This window comes from Narcine bancroftii, chromosome 6, assembly GCF_036971445.1.
Source record: "Narcine bancroftii isolate sNarBan1 chromosome 6, sNarBan1.hap1, whole genome shotgun sequence".
Classification (NCBI taxonomy): Eukaryota; Metazoa; Chordata; class Chondrichthyes; order Torpediniformes; family Narcinidae; genus Narcine; species Narcine bancroftii.
The window spans coordinates 198,611,895-198,635,914 of record NC_091474.1 but is presented as its reverse complement, the minus strand read 5'-3'; the positions used below and the strand labels follow the sequence as shown (position 1 = coordinate 198,635,914).

General features: G+C 39.7%; 1 long non-coding RNA gene across 7 annotated transcripts in view; it reads right to left on the bottom strand.

Annotated features, from left to right (window-relative positions):
* The window catches only part of LOC138736941 (uncharacterized), a 40,161-nt gene that overhangs the window by 3,773 nt on the left and 12,368 nt on the right, over positions 1–24,020 (bottom strand). For 6 of the 7 annotated variants that reach the window (XR_011340667.1, XR_011340669.1, XR_011340670.1 and 3 more), the window contains 3 exons: positions 15,996–16,082; positions 15,826–15,898; positions 710–918 (listed from right to left, as the gene is read on the bottom strand). This is a non-coding gene — a long non-coding RNA (uncharacterized lncRNA). Of the gene's footprint in view, positions 1–709; positions 919–15,825; positions 15,899–15,995; positions 16,083–24,020 lie in introns of those variants that run through there. The other variant, XR_011340668.1, reaches the window with a different exon arrangement.

Genomic DNA, 24,020 nt, shown 5'->3' with positions numbered 1-24,020 from the left:
AGTACACAAAGAACGACTTCCCCATTTAGATGCCTGGACGATGAGAAAAGAAAAGGATCAGGCTTTGCTCCTTCTGCTGTGGCATAGGAAGGTGCTGTGGGAAAGGAAATGAACATTGCTGGAAATGGAAGAGTGAACCTTGTAAAAGGGCTGAAATGTCAGTTATATGCCTTTATGGATGCTGTGGGACCTGCTGAGTTCCTCCAGCACTGCTGTGTTTTTATTTGAACCCAAGAATTGCAGAGGTATCAATCTCACTGTTGAAAATTATGAGGAGCGGAAGAAGAGTGTGGGCATGGTATCACTTTGGAGATGCAGAAGATATGCAGGATGATTCACTGAATCTGAAAGCAGGTGAACTGGAGTGTAGTTCTACTGTCCCAACTTGAAAAAGGATTTATTGCCTTTAGCAGTGGTGCAGAAGAGGTTCACCAGATTGATTCCTTAGATGAAGGGGTATCTTTGAGTAGATTAAGACTCAGGTGACTCACTCAGAAGAATGAGAATGATTCTTACAGAAACATATAAAATTATGGAAGGAATAATTAAAATAGAGGAAGGAATGCTGTTTCAATTGACAGATAAGATATGTAGCCTCAAGATTTGGGGGAGTAGATTAAAACAGAAACCAGGATGAAATGCTGGAACTGTTTTTCATAGAGAACCTGAATCTGTGGAATTATTTGACCAAGGAAGCAGTAGAGGCTGCCTCATTTAATGTCTTTAAAACTCAGTTGAATAGATTAGGAAAAGACAGGTAGGTTGAGCAGAATCCTTGGCTAGATCAGCCATGAACATAAAATAGTGGAGCAGGATTGACTGGCCAGTTATCCTACTCCTTCACCTGTTTCCCAGGTTCTTTTTATGTTCTGATAGTCTCCAAATAACCTTTGTCCTTGGTTTCTTTGTGGATTCTTGCTGAAAGAATCAAATACAACAAGCAGAATGCATGTGTTAATAGTATTTGCTTCCATCTACTTTGCAAATTCTCTCTTTTCTTTTTAAAATATTTTTATTGGTGTTTACATTATAAACAATCAAAGAGTACAGTTATATATTGTGCTATAAGATTCATGAGAAAAAAAATTACATAAACTTTGCTCATGATAAAAAAAAATCCAGACCAGAATGCTATTAAAGAAATAGAATTTAACAACACACACAAAAAAAAATTTCCACAACCCCCTACCACTAAGCAAGTTTAAAAGCTGACAAGTAGGAATCAAAGTGACACATCTTGGAAATGGACAGCACAGCACCACATTCTCTCCTGCCCAGCTACAGAGATTTTTTTTTAAAAACTACCGGAATGCAAGCAAGGTCTCAAAGCACATTCAGTTAAATGAAGAATGACTTACTGTTGAAGCAAATATTAAGCACTGAACGACAATATCCCTTAACAAAAGAACAAGGCCAGGAAAAAGTTGGAAGAGCCCTTCCATACCCAAATTATTTTCAGTTCAGAATCTCATGTATATGCCTCAAGCAGGAATTGCACTTTGTCCCCTAGAAGCTAAGAAATGGCTGGTTCTGCATTCTCAACTTGTGCAAAGTTCAACTGGAATTTTATACTCCTGTGCTAATATTAATAACCAGAATTTCCCAAATGAATTCTTTCTTCAGTTCACCAGGCTATTGCCCTAATTTATCCAAATTCTTTCAAAAGCAAACCACCTCCCCTACTGTAATTACTTAATCACATTACATTGCAATATCATCACCCTTTAAGAACTAGATTCAAAGAAATCTTCCACCATTTGATTTAAGGAATTCAAAACAGCAAAAGAGACATTTTTTTTTCAGCTAACTGTCCCAAAACAGATTTTCACTTTGAATTAGCTGCCTAATTAACAATTCCATGTTATGGTAGTTAGCAATTCTATGTTACATTATCTTCACTAGCTTCCATTCTCCACTCCATTTAAAATTGTTCATTCATGATTTATATTTAAATATCTTAAAGCCTTCCATACATTTTTTTTTTTCTATTGCTGTGTGAGATCATTTTAACATAACCTTTTAAAAAATGTGACTGTTTGCAATATCTCTAAGGCATCTCAAATGTCCGTGGTTTCCAAGAAGGACAAATCTGAAATAAAAAGAGTGTTCAAACTTTCCAGTGATGATGCAATGTGAGTCTGGTTTCCTTTGTATTTAATATCTTTATATGTAATTGGATATAGTGTAGGAGAATGAAGGAAATTGTATCCTGGGGAAGATCCAAGTGTATGCAGGCTGAGGGGTAATTTTCTTTCTTTTCTTTTTAAAATGTTTTAAATTAATTTCAATAAAACAGTACATTTATACAATTATGGAATGTGCTACAGAAAAAAAGATAAAACCCTCCAAGCATTATCATAGAAATAAACTCCAAAGCATGGCCATAATAAAAAAGCACATAATGAATTTAAAGGTAATTTTCAAATGCATTCCTTACTGCCAGCAAAACAAAATATGCACAGAAACAGCCCCTTCAGCCCATCTACTCCATGCTGAAAAACACCCATCGACCTGCACCCAGATCATAGCCCTCCCATCCATGAACCTATCTAGTCTTCTGATATCAAACCCATATCCAATGCCTCCACTGGCAGTTCATTCCATATTCTCACCACCCTCTGAAATAAAGAAGTCCCCCCCCTAATTATCCCCTTAAACATTTCACCTTTCATGCTCCTTCCAGTTCTTGTCTTACCCAACCTCAGAGGAAAATATCTGTTTGCACTAACCCTTACTATACCCTGAGAATTTTGTATCCCTCTATTAAATCTCATCCCTTTTTTCTGCCGCACTATGTGGTTTACTGACCCTGGTTTATCCTCCCAAAGTGCACACCTCATATTTTTATGTATTAAATTCCACCTGCATTTTAAAGCTCATTTTTCCAGTTAGTTCAGATCTCTCTGCAAGCTTTGAAAGCTTTTCTCACTGTCCATTACACCCCCGATCTTAGTATCATATGCAAACTTGCCAATCTAATTTGCATATTATCATCCAGATCGATGCTATAGATCACACATGTCAAACTCTGGCCCGCGATATAATTATATTTGGGCCGCAAGATCATTTCAAAAATGTATTAGAGGTGGCCCGCTGGCTGCCACGCCAGTATAGTGCATGCATAGTAATACAACAAATCCCAGAATCCATTGGCGTCAGCCTGCTAATCGCCCCCACCTCCTCTGTTTACGTTGCAGGGTCTCACCGTGGACTCTGGTTTTGGGGCCCGGCCGGTGTCAGGGGAAGCCAAAACCGCTTCCCAGTGCCCGGAACTGGAGGCCTCGGGCCTGACCTCGCCAGGACCGTTGCCCACTCCCCCTCCCTGCCGCAGGCCGATCCGCGACTTACGGTGACGGGGCCGCTGATCCGCCGAGATGCCGCCCTGCAGCGAGAGCCGGTGCCCCCGCACTGTCGTTGTCCAACCCGATCGCCCGCAAACCCCGCCCTCCCGCACACAGGCCTGAGTAAGTATTATGAACTTTAATCTCAGGATAAAACAACCTTCCAATAGTTTCATGTCACTGTGATAAATATTTTCCTGGTTAAAAATGGTCCTGCACCTGGATACAAGCTTATTAGGCATAAAACTTGAAAAGTGTGTAAATCAAAGGATATCTGTACCAATGGAAAAAGGGCATGGCAAATAACCCTGCTAGAGTTCATGCCCACAATCAGTCACCCATTTGATTGTTTCAGGAATCATGTTATTCTCCCACATTCTCAATAGCCCTCAGATTTTATTATTCGACAGCACACTAGCAACATTTGACAAATCCTCTATAGAGAAATATTATTTATTGAATATTTAATTTCTCATTTGTTAATGCTTCTGGAAAGAGTTTATCCAAAACTATTATTAAACATTTATTTTAATAAGAAAAAGTTTAACATTACATATATTGAAAGAAGAGAAAACATTGCAGATGTTGTTGAAAATTTTCAATAAATATTTAGTTCGGCCCTCGACTTAGTCCAAGTTTTTAATTTTGGCCCTCCGTGAATTTGAGTTTGACACCCCTGCTATAGATGATAAACAAGAATATACCAGCGTTAATCCCAGAAGAACACCATAAGTCATAGGTTTCCAGTGAGAGAGGCAATCCTCTACTATCACTCTCTGCTTCCCCTATAAATTCTAATCCAATATACTATCTCATCCTGGATGCTGAGTGATAGAACCTTCGTAACCAACCTCATATGCGGGATATTGTCAAAAGCCTCATGCAAGTCCATAAAGACAACATCCATTGCCTATCCTTTATCAACTTTCCTGGCAACTTACACAATAAAGGAAGGAGCAGCATTTTGTTGTTAATGACCGCAACTACGTGAGCTCCAGCATAGCTATGGGCAAGGATAAAAGCAGACAAAATGGGAAAATGTTTAATTGGGGTAGGACTAATTATAATGGGATGAGGAAGGAACTACAGAGAGTAAATTAGAAAGCACAAAACTAATGTGGAGGATGTTTAGGGACAACGTGCCATATTCAGGATCAATTTGTGTCACTGAGACAAGGAAAAGATGGCATAAGAAGGGATCTGTAGTTGACAAAATGGGTGAGGCTGCTGTTACGAGCCCAGAGGACCCCAAGACCCAGCAACAATAGAAATTCTCCAAGACAATAGGTTACTTAAACAAAAGTTGCTTTTAATTTTCTTTAAACATAAAAACAAGATCACACTTTAACTTATTACTATTGACTTAACCCCCCCCCCCCCTTCTAATTCTAAGCACAAGTGTATGTAATGTGTATATGTTCAGGAAAGTTCTTAGCTTTAATAGTCCAATCTCACTTCTCGAAGTTCATTGGTGTCAGGAAATTCTTATACTATGCAGAGAATGTAACATTTATGATTTTTTACCAGGCTGTGGTGTCTAAAGTTAAATGGTTACCACTCAGGAAGATTCTTGTTGGTTTCACAGAGAGAGATTTGTTGCTCATTGGACACACACAAATGGATTTCCTTCAATCAGTCATTTCAGTGTCTTGCCAAAGAAACTTGCCCCATCATTGGTTTTCCAAATGATAACCTCTTCTTCCAGGTCACCACAATGTTCCTCTTGTTTTCCTTATTTCAGGAGAAACACTCTAGCCAGCCATTTCTTCTTGTAAGGACTACAAGGGTTTTGAACAGGCTGAACTCAGAATTCACAACCCATCTTAAAAATGGGGTTTTCAACAAACCTGCCAGCTTGCCATGTTGCAGCCTCAACTGCTACCGTAGAACTGGCTTCACACACACACACACACACACACACACACACACACACACACACACACACACACACACACACACACACACACACACACACACACACACGTCCTGATTGTTTTTTCATCTTTCTCTGCTTGTAAAAACCTGAACTTATAGCAGACCTCCTAACCCAATCCTTGAAATATCATATCAACCTCTGCCTATTCCATTTGCACCTACTTCTGAAGTTCCTTCAAAAGCAGTTCCATTATCTTTTGCAAAGCCACTGGTTCCATTATGTCTAGCTTCAGCAAAGGTCTTGCATTTGAAAAGTGTTAAGTATCTGTTTGTGAAGTGACTTATCCCCCTCCCCCCCCACAATCTCTCTTTTAAAAACAAATTTATATTAATATAACCCGTAACACCGCTGGTTAAGAAGAAGGAAGCATACATTAGATTTAGGAAGTAGAACACAGGAAGGGCTCATGAAAATCATGTGGTAGTTAGGAAGAAACTTAATAAAGGTCAGGAGATCTCAAAGGGGGCATGAGAAGGCCTTGGCAAGTAGGATTAAGGAGAACCCCAAGGCATATTCTGTGTTTGTGAAGAACAGAAGGAAGTGAGAAAGAAGGTGGGGCCACTTAAGGATAAAGGAGGCATGTGTATCTGGAGGTGGAGGAGTCTTGGGAGGTCCTAAATGAATGCTTTGCTTCAGTATTCAACAGAGAAAAGGCCCTTGATCAGGGTGCGGTTGGAATAGAACAGACTTGTGTGCTGGATGATGTTGAAATCAGGAAAGAGGAAGTGTTGGATCATCTTAAAAATATTAAGATTGATAAGTCCCTAGGGCCAGATGTAATATACCCCAGGTTGCTGAGGGAAGGGAGGGAAGAATTAGCTGGTGCATTGCCAAAATCTTTGAGTCCTCTTTGGCCACATGGGAGGTGACGTAGGATTGGAGATTGTCAAATGTGTTTCCCTTGTTTAAAAAAGGTAATAAGGGAAATCCTGGAAATTATAGTCTGGTGAGTCTTACTTCAGTAATGTGCAAGCTATTGGAGAGGATTCTTAAGGATAGGATTTATTAGCATTTTATTGAGTACAGTCTACTCAGATAGCCAGCATGGCTTTGTAAGAGAAAGGTCATGCCATGTGAGTCTAATTAAGCTTTTTGAGATCATAACAAAGGAAATTGATGAAGATGGGGTGATAGATGTGGTTTATTGATTTTAGTAAGGCATTTGACAAGGTACCTCATTAAAAAAATCATTCAGAAAGTCATAAGGGATGGAATCCATGGAACCTTCTCTGTGTGGATTAAAAATTGGCTTGCATGTAGAAAGCACAGAGTGGTAGTGGATTTCTGCCTTGAGGTCAGTCACAAGTGGAGTTCTGCAGGGCTCTGTTCTGGAACCCCTGGTCTTTTTAATTTTTATAAATGACCCAGATAAAGAAGCAATAGGATGGGTCAAGTAAGTTTGTGGATGATACACAGGATGGAGGAGTTGAGGATGGAGCTGAAAGTTATTGTAGATTGCAAAAGGATATAGACAAGATACAGAGTTGGGCGGAAAAGTGGCAGATGGAGTTCAATTCAGATAATTGTGAGGTAATGCATTTTGGAAGGTCAAATCAGAAGGCTGAGTATAGGGTTAATAATTAGATATTTGACTATGTGGAGGAACAGAGGAATGTTGGGGTCGAAATCAATAGATCTCTCAAGGTTGCCATGTAGGTTGATAGGAAAGTTAAGAAGGCCTATGGGATGCTGGGCTTCACTACTAGGGAGATTGAATTCAGAAGTAGAGCGATCATGTTGCAACACTACAAATATCTGGTGAGACAACAATTAGAGCATTGTGTTCATTTATGGTCACTATATTAGAGGAAAGATGTGGAGAGAGCAGAAAGGACATTTACCAGGATGTTGCCTGGATTTGAAAATAAGTCTTATGAGGCAAGGTTAGCAGAACTCAGACTTTTCTCTTTGGAGTGAAGAAGGATGACTTAATAAAAGTCTACAAGATTATGAGATCCATAGATAAGGTGGGCAGCCAGAACTTTTTTTTCCGCAGGGCAGGCAGAGTGCACACCAGAGGACATCTGTACAAAGTGAAGGGAGGGAAGTTTAGGAGAGACATCAGGGGCAATATATATATATATATATATATATATATACATATTTTTATATATATATATATATACATATTTTTATATATATACATATTTTTATATATATATATATATATACATATTTTTATATATATATATATATACATATTTTTATATATATATATACATACACATACACACACACACACACACACACACATATATATATATACAGAGAGTTGTGGGTGGAACATTAGGGGCATTTAGGAATCTCTTAGGCACATGGATGAAAGAAAAATAGAGGGTTATGAGGGTTTCATATTTTTTGGTAGAAATATCACAGACCCTGTGATGTTCTCGGAAAGTCTGCAGAGAGATCGAGATAGTTTAAGTGATAAAGTAAGGATCTGGCAGATTGCATGCAACATCATAAAGAACAATAGTAGGTTACACTGTTGTTTAAATGTGAAAGTCTGCAGCATGTTGTCCTGTAGAAGATTTTGGAGTGATTGTGCATGCATCATAGCCTGATGTAAAGCACCAATAACTCCTAGAAGAAAGTTCTGCTACATTTCTATCTTTTCATTGAGTACAGTTTACAGTCTAGGTAGAAATTTTGCCTGGCCCACAGATAAAAGAATCTCAGGGATGCATGTGATGTCATTTATGTACTCTGAAAATAAATTTGAACTTTGAACTGCAAAATTTAGTTTGCAGGTCTGACAGTTTATGAAGAAAATAATGAATATTGGCCTTCATTGCTGGATGAATTGAATTTAAAAGCATATTGGTTCTGCTGCAACCCTACACAATACTAGTGAGGCTACACCTGGAGTTCTGTGTCAATTACTGGCCTCCTTACTCAAAAAAATGTATTGTAGTGTGCTGCACTGATCCACAAGCAAAGTGATCAGGGAGGTACAGGCTTGCACTGAGCTGACATCACAATGGTCCCTGTTGGAGGGGCTGAAAAGGATTATGGGAGTCGTGCAGATAGGTTCAACTCGCTCACAACTTCTGTGTGTTTTTTTTCCCTTTCATTTGCTGCACAGCACACCACTGGTGACCCCAACAGTCCAAAACGGCATTTTGGACCCCACATTGAACAATAGGAGCACTCAAAATACAGTCTCACTGAAGCTGCTGACCTGTTGGACCTCAGAGCCGCAAGACTGGTTTGAACAGACTAAGGCCCAGTTTAAGGACAGGCAGATCACTGTAGATGCCACAAGACATTACTATTTGGTCAGTTTGCTCGACCAGAAGACTGCTGGACAAATCATCAACTTCTTACATCAGCAGGTAGCAGGTTTGAGGCAATTAAGGCTCTTCTCATTGGCACCATCGGCCTTTCCTGCCGTGAATGAGTGGCACAGCTGCTCCACATGGATGGCCTGGGTGACCACATGCCATCTGCCCTTATGAACGATATGCTGGCATTAATGGACAGCCACAGTACCTGCTTTCTCTTCAAGCAGATATTTCTCAAACAGATGCCAGAAGACATGCATCTACTCCTTGCCGATGATGACTTTAGCAACTAATGCAGGTTAGCAGCCCATGTGGATGTCCTGTGGCATGCAAAGCAATATGGCGGGGCATCCATTGACCTAGTTGCTATGTCACACCCAGCAACTCATCATTCTCCCACTCTCCACTGAGGAGGCTTGGAGATAGCTGCAGCAGGTGGAGACTCAAACTCGGAGCAGTGGTGTTTCTACCATTGAAAATAGGGTCTGGAGCACGCTGCTGCTGTCCACCTTGCTCCCATCTCGGAAACGCCGACACCAGCCATTGCTAATGGCTACAACTGTCAGCCTCTGAGACATTGTCCTTTATCTATGAGTCCGGCACTCAGGGGGAATTTCCTCATGGACACGGGCAAAGATCAGCATCTTGCCTCCCTTGAACTGAGACACACGTGCCAGGAAATCAGGGACATCCCTCACCATTGCCAACAATAGCAGCATATGCACGTATGGGGTGCAGACCATCCTGCTCGAGTTTGGCTCCTGCTGTTTTACTGGGACACTCACTTTGGCTGACATATTTCAGCCCCTACTGGGCACAGAGTTCCTTCGAGCCCACTGCCTCCTGGATGACTTGAAATGGTGCCATCTGGTCAATTCCAGGGCCTTCCAGACCTTCAAGAAGCCAAGTTCCTGGCCCCCACCTCGACTCCATAACCTTATTGGGCAATGGATTTGCCAGACTCCTGCCACTATTCTCTACCATGGTCCAGAAACATAGCATCCAGCACCACAGCCCCACACAGGGACCGTTGCTGCATGCCCAGGCAAGCAGGCTTCTTCTTGACAACCTACAGCTTGCCAAGGAAGAATTCAGGAATATGGAGGAGATAGGAAATGCTCAGAAAGCCCCTGGGCATCTCCTCTACAAATAGTGCCAAAGTTTTATAGGGGATGGAGACCTTGTGAGGTCTACTGCCAGCTTACCGATGCCACAACAGCCAACGGGTACCCAGCTCCCTATATCCAGGTCTTCACAGCAAATCTACACAGATGGAGGATCTTCTCAAAAATTGACCTGGTCTGGAGGTACCACCAGATCTCCATGCACTCCAGCAACATCCCCAAGACAGCCCTCATCACTCCGTTCCACCTTCTTTTAGATCCATCACATGCAATTCAGCCTCAGAAATGCAGGACAGACTTTCTGGAGACTCATGGACTTGGTGAGGTGTGGCCTAGATTTCAGTTTTATCTACCTAGACGACATCCTCAAGTCATTTGTGACAGGAGCACCTAACACACTGTGGGGGGGGGGGGGGGGGCAAGAAGGTGTAGGAAGAAGACGTGCAATTCCTCCTCTCCCCAGTTGAACTATTTAATGCCCGAATTGAAAAGTCTGAAAAGTTTTTTTAAAAAGTTCTTGAAGGTGTCTGAAGATTGAAGATAGACAATGGTTACAAATGTGAAGAAGACAAAAGCTCAATTGCAAAAGAAATTACCTTATAAAAGTGCTGAAGAATTGAGGCCTACTTGTCAGAGTGAAGCCACGGAGTCAACTGATCCAGCTCCTAAAGCTCAGTGAACTCCTGGACAGATAAACATGATGCCAGCACCTGTCCTGCAACTGCAAGATGGCATCACGGGCACACATTTCAGAGTTGACCATGCAGGCGCATCTTCCGACGTCATCGCACAGTCCTGCTATTGTGCCCGGTGGCTCCAAGATGCGCAGTGGTGCGTTGGAAGATGTGCCTGCACAGTCGATGGTACTGCTGGGTATACGCGGAGTGTCGTGTGTGCATGAACTGTTGGAAAGTGTCTGGGTGGCGGGAGCCCAACCGACGCCGGACTGAAGAAGTCAGCCCAGCGTTGGTAGGGGTCCAGACCCACAGACGAGTGACACGACTGGCAGCAAGTGCAAGTGAAGAAGAGGAAGGAAGCCCTGCCTTGTTAGAGACACAGAAGTATGAAGAATTTATTACAACTACCACAACTAAAGAAGGTAGGCCTCAAGGAGGTGGAATGGGAGAAACCAGGATTTGAAGCTGTCTTGACTGTTTTGGAAGGCATGGCCCAACAAATGGAAAATAAGTCATTTCAGATGTCTTCTCAAATGAATCAGGGATTTATGGACATGAAAGTTAAAATGAATAATATCTGTGAAGAAGTGTCGTCTGTCAAGAAGGATATGACTGTTGTTAAGATTGATGTTAATAAATGTCTGAAAGCAGTGGACACAGTACAAGATTTTTTTTTAATTCAAGAGGCATTTCATGAATGTAGAGATTAAGTGGAGCAGAATAGAGAAAAAATAGAAAAAGAGGAAGATTCATATTTTGGATGGGAGATTCAGAGGAGAGAGTTGTGAAAAAGATTGATTCTTTGGAAAATCAAGGTTGACGGAATAATGTGAAAATAGTAGGACTTCTGGAAGACATTGAAGGTTCAGACTCGGTGAAGTTTTTTTTAAAAAGTGGATTCCAGGTGTGTTGGGAATTGAATTTTTTTCTGGATAGCTTGGAATTGCACAGAGCACATAGGGCGTTGAGAAAGAAACCTTAATCGGGTCAGCCGCCTTGAGCAGTTTTAATTCGCTGTCCCGAAAGCTCGACAAAATCAGCTCCAATGATAGTTCAGGGCAGTAGGGTGTGTTTTTTAAGATGACCTTAGTCAGGAGATTATCAAGAGGTGTAAGGAATTTAATTCAGTTAAAGAGACTTTGTGGAGACACTGGTATAAGTTCACTTTTCGATACCCTGTTGTGTTGAAAGTTTTCTCTGGGAATTATCAACCTCAGTTTTTTGAGAGTGATAATGATGCATTAACTTTTGCTAATTCTTTGCCGGGTCCGTGGGGATCTGATCGACCCAAGAGGAGAGCATCTAATAAGAGGAATAGAAAGAAAGGAGTACTGACACAAAGTCTGCTTGATATTGAGGATCCGGAACAATCTTTGGGACTGGAATCAGTGGGATGAATTTGATTGAGATGAATAATTGTCAAGAAATTCGGCTGGCATGGGGGGGTGGGGGATGGGGGGTGGATGACTCTGAAACTTTCGAAAGTCACCTGCCACTAGTAGATTTATGCACAGCCAGTTAATCTGGGAGTTACTACATTGGTGTAGTTTTAGGGGAATTTTTTCTTTGTGTTCTTTTTTGTAGGGTTTTTATTTGTATTTTATCTAAGGGAAGTCTTTTTTTATTGTTTAAGCAAGGGGAGCAATTTTTATATAATTGTTAACTGTGTGAATAATAGAAGATTTTTTTTTAGTAAAGTATGACTAATTTGAATTTTGTGACTTTTAATATACAGGGTTTGAATAATCCGATTAAGCACAAGCGTGAATTGGCTTATATTAAAAAGATGAAGGTTGATATTGCCTTTTTACAAGAAACACATTTAATTGAAAAAGAACATTTAAAATTGAGAAGAGATTGGGTAAGTCATGTAGTTGCTTCTTCCTTTAATTCTAAGGTGTGAGGAGTGGCGATTCTGGTTCATAAGAAGATACCCTTTGAATTGGAATCACTTTCTGAAACAGCTGGTAGTTTTAACAATAAATTGTAAGATTTTTGCAGAATCATGGATGTTGTTGAATGTTTATGCACCTAATGTAGATGACGAGCGATTTATATCTGAAGCTTTTTTAACATTAAACCAGGCTAATGAAAATACTTTAATTGGAGGAAAATTTAACTGTCTTTTGGATCCATTAATGGATAAATCTCCGAAAAATATAAAGAAATCTAAGATGGCTGTTCAGATGAAAGATCTGATTTGGTCGAAATTTAGAGAAGATTAAATCCAACAGAGAAAAATTTTTGTTTTTAATCATCCAGACACGAATAGATTTGTTTTTATTATCAGCATATCTCCAAGGTCAAATTGTTCAGGCTGAATATAAGAGTAGGATTGTCTCCGATCATTCTATGTTATTTATATCTTGAGTTGGTTCTGAGGTTATGCAATTAACTTACCGATGGAGATTTAATGCAATGTTATTGGGAAAAAAATGGAGTTCATTGGCTATATTAAGGGACAAACTGCTTCTTTTTTTAAGTATAGATACTCATTCAGTACAGAGTAATTTCATTTTGTGGGATGCTTTGAAAGCATATTTACGGGGTCAAATTATTAGTTATTCATCAAAATTAAAGAAACAATATTTGGCAGAAAGTTTGACATTGGAGAAACAGATAATTGCGTTGGAAAAAGAATTTCAGAATACTACTGAGGATTTAAAAAAAGCAGCATTGATTAAGTTGAAACTTTATTATAATACATTGCAAACATATCAATATGAGTGGTTAATTCAAAGATCTAAACAGCATTATTATGAATTAAGAGATAGAGCTAGCTCATAAGGTATTAGCTTGGCAATTGAAGATTGACAAGTTTCGAGAACTATTAATGCTGTTACAAAGAATTCAATGCTTATAAACCTCAGGAAATTAATGATCAATTTTGTTCATTTTATTAGAAATTATATACTTCTGAGGGGGTTCAGGATAATGGTTCCATTGAATCCTTTTTGACTGCTTTGGATTTGCCAGTCTTAGGAGAAGATGAAGTGGAAGAATTGGATTCTCCATTTACAGATTTTAAAATTGAGGAAGCTCTACAGGTGATTCTAAATGGGAAGTCTCCAAGAGACAATGAATTTACTGTCGAGTTTTATAAGGCTTTTTATGGAGATTTGTCTCCTATATTTATGGATGTGCTTCAACAAATAACAGATGAACAATCATTGCCAGAATCTTTTTCAAGAGCAATGATTACAGTGATTCCAAAGAAAGACAGAGACCCGTAGGTTGTGGCTTCTTATCAACCAGTTTCTTTATTAGATGTAGATTATAATAACTAAAATATTGGTGAATAGACTTGGTAAATATTTACCTCAATTGGTACATGCTGACCAAGCAAGTTTTATTAAGAATAGGTATGCTTCAGATAATATTCTTAGATTGATTACATTGATCAATGCATTGAGGCAGCAACCCAACCAACCAATGGTTGTCATTCTTGATGCGGAAAAAGCATTTAATCGGGTTGAATGGAATTTTTTTAATTTAAAGTGTTAGAAAAATTTAATTTTCAGCCATTTTTACTGGATGGGTTTAGGCATTATATAAAAATCCAGTTGCTAGGGTGGTGACGAATGACCAAACTTCTTTATCATTTAAGTTAGCACAATCAACACATCAAGGCTGTTCATTGTCACCAGCCTTATTTGCATTGGTCAAAGAACTGTTAGCTCAAGCAATTGTAGAAAATGACAATATTAAAGGGATAAAAATTGCAGAAGATGAATACAAGATTAATTTATTTACTGACGATGTATTGATATATTTAAAAAATCCAGAACAATCTTTGAAACATTTGCAAAAATGTTTGGAGCAATTTGGAGTATTATCTGGGTATAAAGTAAATTGGGATAAGAGTGAAATTTTACCAGTTTCATATGAGGATAACAGAGTGTAAACAGATTACATGATTGTGATGGTCTGATAAAATTAAATACTTAGGGGTAATTGTTGATACAGATTATCAGTCCTTATACAAATTAAACTATGTACCATTACTAAAAAAGATTAAAGTGGATTTGAATAAATGGAAAGATCTTCCATTAACATTAATAGGTCAGGTAAATTGTATTAAGATAAATATCTTTCCTCATATTCAATGTCTTTTTCAAACGATTCCATGTATTCCAAAAGTATTTTTTTCAGGATTTGAATACGGCGGTGCAGAAATTTTCTATGGAAGGTAAAGTTAGCTAGAGTAGCATTACAGAAATTGACACGGAAATAAGCTTTAGGAGGACTTCAATTACATTATTTTCAAAATTTTTATGAAGCTGCACAATTAAAATGTGTTACTAGGATGTTAGATATTACAAAAACTTCTAGTTGGGCCAAAGTGGAGTTAGCTTGTATTTCTGAGTTTCAGTTTCATCAAAGTATATTGAAGTGGAACTTGTTTATTACAGAGATATAATATGCCGGTTTTAAAACATTTATTAGGGATTTGGAATAAAAGGAATTCGATTATAGGTTTGAGGGGTAAGATATCATCTCTAGCTCTATTATATCAAAATATGATTATTCCTTTTTCAATGAATAATATGTATTTTAAAGATTTGGGATTCTTAAGGTATAAAGGTGCTCAAGGATTGTTTTGAAAAAGGACAGTTTCTTTCTTTTAATCGACAGGGAAAAATTTGGAATACCATTTAATTCTTTATTTCTGTATTATAAAGTTCGTGCTTTGTTAAGAGATAATTTTGTAAGAGATATGAAGCTACTTCAATTTATGTTTTAGATGTGAATTACATACTATAACATTTTTACATGCAGTTTGGCTTTGTGATAAAGTTCAATCATTTTGGGAAAAAATTAGAGTATTTTTAAAAAAAATATTTAGAATTAAACTGCCATTAGACCCAGAATTTTTTTTTGTTGGGTTATACTGTATCTTTGACTGGTTTGGGGTTGGACAAGTTTCAGATGGCTTCTGTTCATCTAACATTAGCAGTAGCTCGGAAATGTATTGCAATTACTTGGAAAGATAATGTAGAAGTGAATATAGTCCCCTGGCATATGGAATTGAGATCTTGTGTTTATACGGAAAAAATAACGTATAATTTGCATGATAATTATTCCTTTTTTGTCCAGATGTGGTCTCCTTAGTTGGAATTTATGGTTTTAGAAATATCTTATTTTTTTAAATTATGTTTGAGATATTACACAGAAGATGTTTGTAATTATATATGGGTTTTTTTTGCTTCTCCTTAGTTTCCTGCCTACCCCCATGCCCAAAAGGCATGTAGCACCTTGGCCCCCATACCAACCTCACTCCACAGTCCAGCTGCATCCTATATCCTGAGAGATCTTGAAGATTGCAAATATGTCTTCATAAAGACATATGTCTTCAGCACCCATACAAGGCTCCATACAATGTGTTACGACACTACGGGACTACATGCCTTTTGGGCATGGGGGTAGGCAGGAAACGTTCACAGTTTATCACCTCATACTGACCTTGACCAACCAGTACCTGTTTCAGTTCCACGGCAGAGAGGTCAGCCTCCCAAACGTACAAACATTTTACGAACTGTGGGCAGAAAAGAATCATGGAAGTGGGGCTGATAAGCTATTGGAGAGTTTCAGAGAGTTCCAGAGAAATTTGTTGGTTGGTTCAACTCACTTACAGATTCTGTGTGGTTTTTCTTTCGTCACTGCACAGCACACTGACCACAATATGATGGTGACGCCGCAGAGGAGGTTCATCAGGTTTACTATGGAGATGAAGGGGTAAGACTATGAGGAGAGATTGCATATCCTGTCACTATACTCACTGGAGTTTAGAAAGATGAGGGGTGGTATCTTATATGACATTGTAGGAATAAATAGAATTCAAAATAACGATCTATTTATTAAAACTGATGTGCATCAAAGCAATCAAACCTGATTTTGGTGCAGGTTTTATACCCTCAAAGGACATGATTACAGAAATTTGATTAAACTAGTTTTACCATTTTCATTACAGAATGGGAGTTACAAAGATCTAGTTACTGGCAAGATAAAGATTGATTAGAATTTAGATGACTGTCTCTAAGTTTAACTTAGTTAACAATGGGTCTGAATTTTTGTTACAACAATGTGATGACTGTAACTTACTTTATAATAAATCCAATTTCTTGTTACAGCAAAGTGTGTATGCTCAAACATAATTAAGTTCCTGAAACTTGGGTGTTATCACTGTTGTACTGCACAGTCTACTCTTGGGCCTGTCTTTGGTTCCCTGTTACCATAATAGCACAATCCACATCCTTCTTTACTAGCTGTAGTCCTCACTATACTTTCACCTACAACAGTCATTTCCCCCCACCCCTCCCCAACTAGGCTCCGGTCCATGTACAGCCAATAGAGGCTGAAAGTTAATTCCCTATCAATACCTTGTTTAGCCTGTTATTGACTGACTGGATGCATCACAGCTTGGTATAGGGGACCGAAACCTCTGAGCGGAAAGCTCTGCAAAAGATAGTGGACACATCCCAGTAGATCAAAGGTAAAACATTTTCCCACCATCGAGAAAATCGACATGGAATGCTGCCATCGAGAAAGCAGCGGCAACCATCAAGGATATAGACCAGCCACAACGTGGTCTGTTGTCACTGCTGTCACAAAGAAAGAGGTATATATGCCACAAGAATAGTTGCCACCCCTTCACCATCAGGCACCTAAACAACAGTCAATCAGACTTGTTTAAGTGCTCTTACTTTCTACATTATTTAGTACTGAATATGTCTTTGCTGTACTTGCACAGTCAGTTTGCTGACATTTCTTTCTATGTTTATATTTCTCCCTTTTGAATCTGTATAAAAACTGATAAGACAAAATTCTGACTGCCCCACAAGAAAAAGAATCTTGGGATTGTATATGAAGGCATGTTCCAATAATAAATCTGAACTTTGTACTCTCCTTCTGATGCCCACGTTTCATCTGTTATCGCAGTAAGCACACTAAAACAATCACTTGTCCAACAGTGATTTTCTGGGAGATAAGTTGAATGCAGGGATGAATTTTTACATTCAAACCCCAATTCCAAATACAATCCCAAAAGAAAGAATTGTCCAGAAGCCATTTTGGCCACACCTATGAGGAGAGATTGGGGCTCTATTCACTGGAATTTAGAAGAAAGAGAGGGGACCTTAGAGAAATGTATATAATTATGGCAGACATAAATAAGTTGTAGGCAAGTTGTTTCCATTGGTGGGGGAGACTAGAACTAAGGGACATAGCCTCAAGATTCAGGGTTGAAGATTTAAGACAGAGATGAGGATGAACTGCTTTTCCCAGAAAATGGAGAATCTGTAGAATTTGTTGCCCATTGAAGGAGTGGAGACTACCTCAATAAGCATATTTCAGACAAGGTTGCATAGAATTTTTACATAGTAAGGGAATTAAAGGATATGGGGAGAAAGCAAGTAGTGGAGATGAGCCCATCATCAGATCAGCCATGATCTTATTGAATGGCAAAGCAGGCTTGACGGGCTCCTATCTCTTATGCTCTCATTTCCCTTTCTCCCAGATGCTTTGTTCCCAGTCAGTATCGAAGTGTGGAATGGGTGGTAGTTCTATTACTACATTCTTGTGGAATCCTTTTCTCTACCATAAACAGCCAGCTTCAGCTCCAGTGTCCCTTCAGCAGCTTGCTTAGGCAAGTACTGCCCTGCAATCATTAATTCAGTTCAAAAGTCACTGATTGCCATATTGTGATCAGTCAAATTGTACTGCAGCTGCCCCTTGTAATATGCTCTTGTTGATGTTATGACAAAGTAGATATTGTTCACTGAAGTATATTTCAGGAAGGTTTGGTTATTTACAGGCAAAATGGACAGGGAACAATTATCGTTTGTAGTGAAACTACATTCAGTCAGGCCTTGCTTTGCAATCTCCTCTGTACATTCCTAATGGTTTTCCTTGCGGTGACATTGAATCAGGTCCACCCCCCCTCTTAGACGTTTGCAATTTAATCATATAAGCTGGCAGATTATTAGAGAGCCATGTTCCTGCATGGTTTTTTTTCTGACATTATGCTCACCTCATAAAAGGGCATGTCTGATTGCCATGAATTTGGGTAATAAGGAAGACTGAAGTAACGTGCAGTGGGCTCCTCTCATTTTTGCATTCTCCAAAATCATGGTTATTCAGAGTGAAATTCTAGATGTGGAACACAGGGGTGCCTTCACCCACCCATTCCTTCAGCTGACATTTGGATATCCATTCTGGGACTCTAAGGCCTTCGAGCTGTAGGATGTTTCTCCCGGCTATTGGCAAGAGCCAGGCAGCATATGTTGTACAGATTACATCTTTGTCGTGGTGTTGGCTGTCATTATTCACTCTACCAAATAAACTCATTAGTTATATCCTTTAGTGGCAGCAATAGCTGGAGAGTCTACTTCTGCCCCTTGCTTCCCTATTTTACTGGTTTATCCCAGATTACCATAATCTTGTTTTATGAGCCTCTTCAACTTCTGCCAAAAATGCACTGATTTATGAATCCATCTCTGTGATATCTAAACTAATAACAGCTGTGGATACACCTACTGCATAAATTGCAACTAACAACTCTGTCAAGCCACTTTTCCTTCTCTGTCTTGCTGTCCTAAATTTACAATGACTGATTTGCCTGTAGAGTAGATGTTGGAAAAGGTGATTTGATCAGATAAAACAGTAATGTAATACTCCATAACATTCAAAGCAGACAAAGATTCGCTATTAGAATACCCACCACCTCCTATGGTCAGAGAAATAGAAGCAAAAGAGAGTCTCCATCCAGTCACTGAGTATCCGTGGATTTTCCTTCAGCTCTAATTCAGTTCAAACCATCAGCAAACTGAGCCCAGATTCAAACCACGGATATTCGGTGACTCTGGATGGAGACTCTCTTTTGCTTCTATTTCAAACTCCTGACAGCACCCATGTCCTTTTGGGACCTCTGCTTGCCCTAAGCATCCTCTCAAATCCCAGTTCCAATACCTACTTGACATTAGCCAGTCTCCAGCAGCAAACTGCCTGGTGCAAGTCCTTTGACATCAAATTACCAGTAGCCTGCAGTGTGCAAGTTCCTCATCCACAAGTCACATACAGCTCCCACCTGTTTGTGCCCTTCAGCCACAGAGTTCCTCGCTGGTCTGCCACTATGGCCACTGTCATTGATTTCTGGATATCCTCCAAAGAAGATGCAAAAAGTTTCTTTAAGTATATAAAGAGTATTAGAGTTGAGAGTAGATATAGGACCATTAGAAAACTGATAGATTTTGGCATGGTCCCAGAGGACTGGAAAATCTAAAATGTCACCTCATCATTCAAGAAGGGAAGGAGGTAGCAAAAAGGAAATTATAAACTGGGTAGCATGATGCTAGTGGTTGGGAAGATGTTGGAGTCAAGGAGGAGGTTATGGAGTACTCAGTGGCACATGACAAATAGGCCAAAGCCAGCATGGTGTCCTTGAGGGAAAAATATTGCTTAACAAACCTACTGGAATTCATTGAAAAAATGACAAGCAGGCTGGATAAAGGAGATGCAATAGATGTTCTGTATTTGGATTTTTAGAAGGCCTTTGATAAGGTGTCACACATGAATAAAAACACAATTCTGGAGTAACTCAACAGGTCAAACAGTGATCAGGTATCATACCTTGATGAAGTGCTCAGGCCCAAAATGATGCTGATGTATCTTTATCTTTGCTTGACTGTTTGACCTGCTGGCTTTTTCCAGCATTGTGCTTTTACTTTACATGGCGTCTGCAGACTCTCGTGCTTTACTCCTACCACACATGAGATTACTTCACAAGACAAGAGCCCGTGGGAAAACAGGAAATGTATGAGTGTGGGTAGGGCATTAGCGGTTTGGCAGGAAATAGAGAGTCGGAATACAGGGATCATATTCTGGTTGTCTGCCAGTTGCTAGTGGTATTACACAAGGGTCAGTGTTGGGGCTGTTTCTTTTTATCCTGCATATTAATGATTTGGCCAGGTTTACAGATGATACAAAGGTAGGTGGAGGAGGAGGAAGTGTTGAGGAAATAGACTCTTAGGAGAATGGGCAGAGAAGTGGCAAATGAAGTACAATGTCAGAAAGTGCACGGTCATGCACTTGGTTAGAAAAAAATAAGCAGGCAGACTAACTTTTAAATGGGGAGAAAATTGAATGTCCCTAGATGGAAAGAGACCTGGGAGTCCTTGTGCAGGATAGCCTGAAGGTAAACTTGCATGTTAAGTCAGTAATGAAGAAGGCAAAAGCAATGTTGGCATTCATTTCAAGTGGAATAAGAGCAGGGAATTATAAGGCACTGGTGAGACCTCTCAGAGGATTGAGTGTAGTTTTGGGGTCCTCATTTAAGAAAGGATGTGCTGCTGTTGATGTCAGAGGAGGTTCTCAAGGATGATTCTAGGAGTTATCACACGAGGAGGTTTTGACAGCTATTGGACTGTACTCATTGGAATTTAGAAGAATGAGGGTATCTCAATGAAACATTATGAATGTTGAAAGGTATGGATAAAGCAGAAGAAAAATGATTGTTTACCATAGTGGGAGAGTCTAGGACAAGAGAGCACAACTTCAATATTAAAGGGTGTCCAATTAGAACAGAGATGTGAAGGAAGTTCTTTAGTCAGGGGACAACCGGTGGGGAGTGAGCACAAGAGGGGACATTTAACATGTTGATATTTATCATGGTGTGGAGCAGCACCAACTAACCATTCAAACTTAAGTGCAGCAATGAATCTTGTGTGGTAATGCAACAGGGCTGGTGAATCTTGTGTGGTGAATCTGTGGAATTTGTTACCACAGGTGTTTGTGGAGGCCGAGTCATTGTTTGTATTTAAGTAAGATATTGATAGGTTCTTGATTAGCCAGGGCATCAAAAGTGAGGGGGAGAAGGCCAAGCAGTGAGACTGAATGGGAAAAATGGATCAGCTCATGAATGAATAGCAGGACAGGCTCAATGGGCTAAATGGCTCATTTCTGCTCCAATGTCTTATGGTCCTTTTCAATAGTAGGTGTCCTGCCCTGTTACTGGTGCCCTGTGCAATCCATGCTTCCCCAGATTCTGCAATCCTTCAAGGCCACTGCTAAATACAAGGACCACCACTTTGGGCCAGACACCATGGTAGCAGGATTTTAAATAAAACACCATCATCTCCTTTAACAGGCCATTTAAAGCCTGCACAGAGCCATCAGCAGTAGGACTAAGCTGAAGGACCCTATGGGGAACACTGTGTCTCCACTTCCCAATTTCACCTACTGTTGCATCCATGTACTGTCCCAATAAAAAAAAAACTAGGGAGGCATAAATGGCCAGGTTCAAAACATATCTGAATACTAGAGTAACCATTTCACCCATTTCCTCCAATAATAACCTAGTTCCCTCCAGACTCCCTCTGTTCCTCGCTGCAATGTTGTAACAGGGGACCTGCGATAGCAGTAGTTGATTGCTGATAAAAGCAGCCCTGTTGCATTACCATACAAGATTCATTGCTGCACCTAAGTTTGAATGGTTAGTTGGTGCTGCGCCGCGCCATGATAAATGTTAACATGTTAAATGTCTCCTCTTGTGCTCACTCCCCACCGGTTGTCCCGAGTGCTATAAAACTTTTAATTGTCCATTTCATAGCACCACATGCTAACACGTTCCCCATGTGAAACCACGTACCATCAGTACATCTCACTGCTTGCAATCCTTTGTTGTTTTACTGATATACAGTCAGCATTTTCATTGCTGTGAAGAGAGATTTCAAAAGGGTGACACACCCAATTATCTATGTTCTTCTAGCCATGGCTTGTCAGGTTCTACATTTACTGTTCCTGAGGAGATGTTTTTACATGGTAAAATCTTTCCTGCCCAAGAGATCATTTCAGGTAAGGTGTATCCATCTCGGCTTTTCCTTAGTTTCTCTCAAGGCACACATTTCTCCAAGCAAGATTACTGAAAACTGTTCTATCTGTATTTTAGACCCATCTTTGCTGGTACAACTTTAACCATGACCTTACCTCCAGCTTATGGCATGTTTGCTTTCACTTGGGCATTCTTGTGCTCCCAGGCTCACATTCTCTGTCTATCCCTGACTTTCTCTTTTAGATCAGTAAGGTGTGGGCCGGACTATCTGGCTCATCAGTGCAACAGGTTCATGTGCAACAACAGCCCAAGTTGCACAGTCTAGCGCTCGCATAGACCAATACATTCCTGCTGCTACAGGGACCCATTTTACAGAATAATGTGAGACAGGCCATATTCTTGAAATACAACAGCAGTACAAATCTCTCCCTGGTTGTTGCATGACCGGTAAACTCAAAGCCAGGGCTGTAACTAAGGTTTGCTTCAGACACAAAAGGTCCAATCTACCTCAGGTGTCCATTCCACTTGCTCTTTTCCTTGCTTCCCCACCACAACCCCCACAAGATTCTGCAAACTTGGCATAAATTTCCGTTAAAAAATCAGCAATAATTCACTCTGATGGATTCCTATAGTAGGGTATTTCAGAATTGCTTCCTTTTTCTTGGGGATTACTTTCTCCCCCATCTAATCTTGTGTCCCAAATACGCTACTCAGACTGTCCAAATTGTACCTTTGAGGGGTTTACCATCAGTTCTGCATTGCCGGCTGTGTGCAATTCATTATCGATACCGAGGCTCCAGTGCCTACCAATACAGTGCACTTCCAGCTTCCTAACTGCACATTAGCAAACATACTTGGATCTCCAACCCTTCCCACTGAGGGCCACCACCTGTCATTTTTTTCAGCTGTTGTTTTAACTCCTCTGAGAAAAGTTGAATGTAACCTCATTTTTATAATTAAGCTCATATGTGGACCCATGCCATCTTTTAGAAGTCGTAAGTAGAGCCCCGCCTATATGTAATAACATTTTCTTTTTGATATATTTTTGTATTGTGGATGTGCTATATGTGCTTTTATATTTTGTTGAGTTATGTAATTTGTCATTATTACTGTGCATTCCATAAATGTTTTTATTTGTGTAAAATCAATAAAAATATTAAAAAATAACAGTTGTAATCCCTTTTAAGGTTTTGAGGGCACTGTGCTGCTCATGTGCCTGCTACTTTCATTAGTATTACCCTCAACTTTCTCCTTCACTTGATTAAAGTGATCTCGGTCCAATTTGCCTGTCCTCTACTGATTACATCCTGAACTGCCTCAGTAAACTCCTCCAGTTTTTACTCTGGGAACTTGTTTCTTCCTTTCAGCCAACTTTTATTTTGCACGTGGCCAGTCCACACATCAGACCTGCCTGGGTATTTCAGCCTTTAAAAGGATGTGTAAATCTTAGAGAGTCAAATAATGAGCCTCCCTTAATTCTTCAAATGTAAAAAAAATCATATTGGCATCATTATGTTTGATCTCAGGTAATTCGTTTAACAACATCCGTTTCTCTGATACCATAAAAGATTCTGCCACCCTGGATTCTCTGGTGTTGCTCCTTATGGTCTTCCAGATGACAAGAAGTTGCTAATTCTGATGCGCCTTGCTGCTGCCCCATTTTAGGGTGGAGGTGGCAAGTCCCATACAATCACAAGTCCTGTACTTATCAGCTGCTTCAGTCAAATCAATTCAATTAACAATATTTTCTTGGGGTGTGCTTTGACTTGTGCCTCCGACCATTCTCCCTGAAGTTGAGGGATAATGAGCTTGTTTAATAATCATTACTCTG